This window comes from Dasypus novemcinctus, chromosome 30, assembly GCF_030445035.2.
Source record: "Dasypus novemcinctus isolate mDasNov1 chromosome 30, mDasNov1.1.hap2, whole genome shotgun sequence".
NCBI lineage: Eukaryota > Metazoa > Chordata > Mammalia > Cingulata > Dasypodidae > Dasypus > Dasypus novemcinctus.
The window spans coordinates 19006070-19012069 of record NC_080702.1 but is presented as its reverse complement, the minus strand read 5'-3'; the positions used below and the strand labels follow the sequence as shown (position 1 = coordinate 19012069).

The 6000-nt window shown below is 41.0% G+C and overlaps 1 long non-coding RNA gene across 1 annotated transcript in view; it reads left to right on the top strand.

The window, feature by feature from the left end:
• Positions 1-741: 741 nt before the first annotated feature.
• Positions 742-6000, top strand: part of LOC131276916 (uncharacterized) — a 71672-nt gene continuing 66413 nt past the window's right edge. Inside the window, exon 1 of the long non-coding RNA XR_011647802.1 lies at positions 742-806. This is a non-coding gene — a long non-coding RNA (uncharacterized lncRNA). The remainder of the gene's footprint in view (positions 807-6000) is intronic.

Below are 6000 nucleotides of genomic sequence, written 5' to 3'. Positions count from 1 at the left end.
CAGGAAGTTTGGTCCAGACTAATCATACTAGGCAGACATGCTTCTATGCATGAACCCAGTGAGCACCTTACCTCAAGGGCGGCTGTGATTACTAGCAGCAATGAACTAATGAACGATGAACGCCTGGAATGTAGTTACATTGGGGGCCAACCTGAAAAATTCCCTGCAGCTAGGGAGAAAATCAGCTGCCCCAAGTTTGGGCCCAAATTGCCACGGAAATGAAAAAAAAAAACATACACCAGAAGTCATATGCAGGGAGGGCCTTATCTGGCTTATTTCTCTTGATTATATATCATGTATTTTTGGATTTGGCCAAGGCCTGTGGGTAAACTTAAATTTCTCAAGTATGTTTTGTCCTGGAACAAGAAACCTTGTCCCTAGACTCACATCTTATCTACCAGCAAAAATGCAAGAAAAAGCCGTTTCCAAACTTCAAGCAAAAAGAGATAGCTTGTGCAGAGATAGCGAGGACGGAGCTATCTCTGAAGCAAGAACAGACGAGCTTTAATAAATCACTTAAGCATGCCTGTGCCGGTGGTGGAACTAATCCCCACAAGTCCTACTGCTAAGTCCCCTCTCTCTCATTAAATGCTTTGCTTAAACTGATTTCAGCTCCTGGCCTGATTTCTAAGCACCTGCGTCCCTCAGCTTCCCCCTGAGCCTAACGAAGAGTTGACGTCATCAACAGAGCGACGGAAGTTAACGCTTTAAAAAAACGGCAGCGACATCATCCAGCGCTCTGGAAGCTGTTAGAAGCTGGACAAAGACTCCATCAACTTTGAATTGAAGAAAGAGAAAAATACCAGGTGAGAAAATTTCATCCATGACCTGCCGGTCCTCTTCCCTTCCCTCTCAATGTGTCTCATGTAATGCGTGTGAGTTCTCTAGAGGGGGCCAGCAGCATGAGTCCCCCTCACTGAAGAAAAAGATTTTAGAAGAACTCACAGCTGTGAGTAAGAACCCTATGCATATCCAGGCACGGAGACCCAAGTCCATCCACAGAGACCAAGGGTGGAAAACAAGCCTTTGAGGAGTACTGGAAACAAAAGGGCCCCTCGGTGGAGGAGGGGAGGTGAACATAGGCAGAATGGCGGTAGCTAATGCCATCTAGTTACCGTTGGTGGGATTCTAATTGCAGAATTGACTTTTCTGGAGGGACTCACCTTACGGGAATAACTCCATCTGAAACCCAGAGGCAGGGTTTTCCTAGCAGGGAGGAAACCTAAAGCAGAAAAGCCTCATGAGGAAAATAGTGGGGATGCTTAAACGGAACTGCTTTGTGAGGGGAGGGTCTCAGAAACAAAATGTGCAAGGAAAATGGGGTACAGAGTGAGGAAGAGAATTTAAACAAATTACAGGAACTGGGGACAGAATTCTGCACAAAAATAAGCAAAACTGATCAACTTTCCTGCTGGAAAGAAGCCGCCAGGTTAGGGCAAGTTGTGATTATGTTTCGGGTTCTGGAGAAATGACAACCTCAAAGAGATAGGACCTTAGTTAAGCTTCAGTTTGCTGGTAGAGGGCTTAGTATAAGGGAAAACAGCTGTGGCATAAATTAATTTCTTTAACAATTTCCTCCAGTTTGATCTGGCTTTCAGCTACTGATCAAAATTTAAGGTATTGTATCCATTTTCAGTTACTGCCTGAGGTCTTGGAGTAGTACTTACAGGTTGTTTTCATAGTAGGCACATAGTCACGATGATGTCAGTTTTTCCTTGATCATCATTTTTATGTCACTCTAGATACAAAGAAATCATTTGCTATTTTACAAGTGACTGATGTCATGAATTCAAAACTCTTGAGAGCAATGAGTGCACCAGGGAGACTAAAATGAGTATTGTAAATAAAAAATGCCTGAATGCCCACCTCATGGTATGCTACTAAGCCTAGGGCCCATGATTTGAACCAGGAAGGCCTTATCTCTTTAAGCTATACGGCATGTTTTAATTTTTTCATGCTTTTGTGTTATGTGTGAGACAACTTCCCCAATAGAGTTAACTTAAGTAGAGCAAGTGGTGTTGGCAACGGCAAAATGCTTCCTTGTTCAGCCAAGTAAATAAATTTGGCAATGCTATTTTCTAAAATAAATTAAGCAAAAAAATCTAATGATTTGCTGTGCTGCTGTATAGTAGTAGATTTATTATTTTCTCCTATTGTGATCGATAAATATCTAATCCCGTTTTCATTTGTGTTAAGCATATGGCAAAGTAGCAAAAATCTGCCTAAAGAGGCAAAATCAGAATTATTAACTCCCTGTGTTCATCCTGTTTTGCTTGAGAATGTAGATTGAGGCTAGTAGTCCAGTGAAAAGTTTGATTGATTATACACTCCTAAGGGGCTGTGAGGAGACCAAGGGCACATTGCCCAGGAATTTACTAGCTATTAAGGCAATTTACTGCCCAGGGAATTGCCCTATAAAATTTCCACAATAGAAATTTTGCCTGGCAAAACATCAGTACATCCAAAGTGATCTTGTTTAAAGATCCATTACTAGGAATACTGTCACTTGTCGGTTGGATCCAAGGTTCTGTGGTATTCAGAGTATAAATGAGGAGAGGACCAAAATTTACTTGTGTTGTGAATCTTTTGCAATTGAGTACCTTAACCCTGAAAGTGGACATGCATTAAGTTAACTTATAGTTCTTGGAGGCATATGGATTATTTTAGTAAGGTTTCCATGCACTTCTGTGATATATTTAATCATCTAGACCATTTGTGACTATAGAGTGATTGATCCTGAGCAAAAGCAGTCTTTTTCTTCCCAATTCACTTTATTTTTCATATTTATTTTTAAATGCATTTTTTGTAGCTATATAGATTTAAAAAATTACAAAAATATATGAGGTTCCCATATACCGCACACCCCACCCCGCCCCTCCTCCTACATCAACAACCTCTTGCATCATTGTGACACAGTCATTGCATTGGGTGAATACATTTTGGAGCTCTGCTGCATCATGTGGATAATAGCTTACGTTGTAGTTTACACTCTCCCCCAGTACATGCAGTGGGTTATGGCAGGATGTATAATGTCCAGCATCTGTCCCTACAACATCAATCAATAACACCCCATACCAGTGTTCTTTCCCTGCCATAGTTGAATCCCTCTGTGGTCCAAACTCCTTGAAAATGAAGCATAATATATTGCCAAATTCAATTAGTAGGAAAATGAAATAGTAATGGTAGATTTAAAGATTAGAAATAGAATACATACTAGTTTAGAAAAACTAAAAGTAAAAAATAATTGGGGTATCAAAAATGAAAAATATGAAACTTTGTTTTTGAGATTTTGCCTTTTATAACTGTCATAGGTATTGCACTGTATGTATAGGGGTAAGGCAATTTCATTCTTCCTCAGGGTCTATATCCTTTAAAAAATTTTTAATATTGTCTTCAAAAAGCTTTTAGATCACAGAAAAGTCACATATACTATATAAGGCACTCGTATATATCCAGCATCAAACACTTCCCCTTCCACAGCAATGATCATTTAACATGTTCATGTTATAGTTGCTATTGCTGATGTGCAGATATTGAAACATAGCTTTCAAACATGGTTCCATTTTGGTTTACATTATGATTTATATTTTAGACTGTACAAATTTCTAAATTTTTAGTTTATAATTTACATTTTAGCTTAGAGTTTTATACAGTTGTGTATTGTAGCATTTGAGAGAAGTTTAATTATTTGAGTATAGAGAGGCTGGGACTCAGGAATGATTTTGAGAAGGAAAAATGGTTTATTGATGACCAGCCGGACTCGGGAGCTTTCTGTTTGAATTCCGAGCCCTGAACAAGATTTTCAAACGTCTTTTATACAGAGAGGAAAGGCCAAGTGGTCTCTTTGTTTCAGTTCTCAATAGGCTTTAATTAGCATATATAGCTTCCACATCTTAGGTCAGCTTTTAGCATGGACTCCAGATATTCTAGATAAGCTTTTAGCATATTTGGTTTTTGCATTTCCCCTAAATACTTAGTTTATAGTCCTTGCATTGTTAAACTGTTTCCTGGGACTGGAGCCCTTGCAATTGTCCCTAAGGGCAGGACTGCAGCCTCTTACCGTTCCACACCCACAAGTCAAACAGCTTAGGTTATCTCTGAAGAGACAAAGAGCCTTCCACCCATAGCCCACAAGTTGACATGTCCTATATCCATCATTACATGATCTTGTGGAGCACTTCTATTGCCCCCCAGTTACTGGGCTTCCATCTATTCTGTACCTTTCTCCCTCTCCCCTCAGGGCCCACAGTGACAATCAATCTTCACTGCTTGAGGGACCAGATTTACAGATACTGGCAACAATGCTGAGTGCTTGACATACTAGACTGCCCTAACCAATTGGGAGCCACCAATTCTCTCAAGGGACACAATTCCCTCTGTTTGAGAACATCAGGTTTCTCCAGGATGTGGGTATACCTTCACAATCATATAGTCTCCACCCAAGGATTTAACACATTATGACAAATGAGCATTCACACACTCCCTAGAAGCTTGCCCCTGTGTCAGATGCCCCCTTTAAGCACCTTAAACTCATAATCCTTCCTTATTATATTGTCTAAAGAGTCTTCTCAGCCTTATTCAACCATGTACCTGACAGTCTCGCATATTCAACTGTTCCCCAAGCCCTCCCCCTAATTCCCTGGGCCTTCTGACTCATCCAGCCCTAGCCCCCCTCAAACCTACAAAGCCCCACCCAATAATATTCCTGTGCCCCCATCTTATCCCTTCCCTGTACAACTACTTACCTCCACTTTATCATAGATTTCACTCATGTAGACATCAGCTCACAACCTTGCTTTCATCCCCAATTTCCTGTAAGCCTATCATCCAGTCTCTAGCTCTCTGACACAGCTTGGTTTGCTCTTTCAAAGGAGAGGTCATGCAGTATTTGTCCTTCAATGCCTGGGTCGCTTCACTCAACATAAGGTCCTCAGGATTCATCCATGTTATCCTATGTGTTTGTACTGTATTCCTTCTTATAGTTGAGTGGTATTCCATTGTATGTATGTTTCACATTTTGTTTATACATTCATCTGTTGATGGCAATTTGGGTTGATTCCACCCTTTGGCAGTAGTGAATAATGCTATGATGAACAGTGTTGTGCATACTTTGGTTTGTGTCCTTCTGTTCAATTCTTCTGTGTATATCCCCCACTATGGAATTGCTGTGTTACATGGCAAATCTGTAGCAGCTGTATCCTTCTGCATTACCACAGCAGTGGGTAAATGTTCCCATTCCTCCACATCCTCTCCAACACATTTATTTTAAAGATTGATTGATTGATTGATTGCCCCTCCTTGTAGATTGCTTGCTGTCTGCTCTCCTGTCTTCATTCACTATATGATCTTCCATGTTTGCTTGTCTCCCTATTTTGCCTCCCCCCCTTGCAGTTTGCTTCTGTCTGCTTCCTGTGTCCATTGGCTCCATGTTCTTCTGTGGTTGCTTGTCTCCCTTTTGTTGAGTCACCTTGCTGTGCCAGCTCTCTGTGGCATGCAGGTTGTTGGCTCTCCATGGCATGTGGGCCGTTGGCTTACTGTGGTGCATGGGCCTTTGGCTCTCTGCTGTGCACAAGTGAGCTTGCCTTCACAAGGAGGCCCTGGAACAGGAACACAGGGCCTCCCATATGGCAGATGGGAGCCCAACCGGTTGGGTCACAGCCACTTCCCCTCCCCAAAACTTTCAGTCTTTTGTTTTTTTAATAGCTGCCAGTCTTATGGGAGTATGATGGTTTGTCATTCTAGTTTTGATTTGCATTTCCTGAAAAGCTAGTGATTTTGAGCATCTTTTCATGTGCTTTCTAGCTAATTATAATTCTTCTTTAGAGAAGCATCTGTTCAGATCTTTTGCCCATTTGTTGAATGGGTTGCTTGTCTTTTTAATTTTGAGATATAGGTGTTTTTTTATGTGCAGGATATTAGCCTTTTATCAGATATATGGTTACCAAATGTTTCTCCCATTGGGTAGGCTGTCTTTTCACTTTCTTGACAAACTCCTCTGAA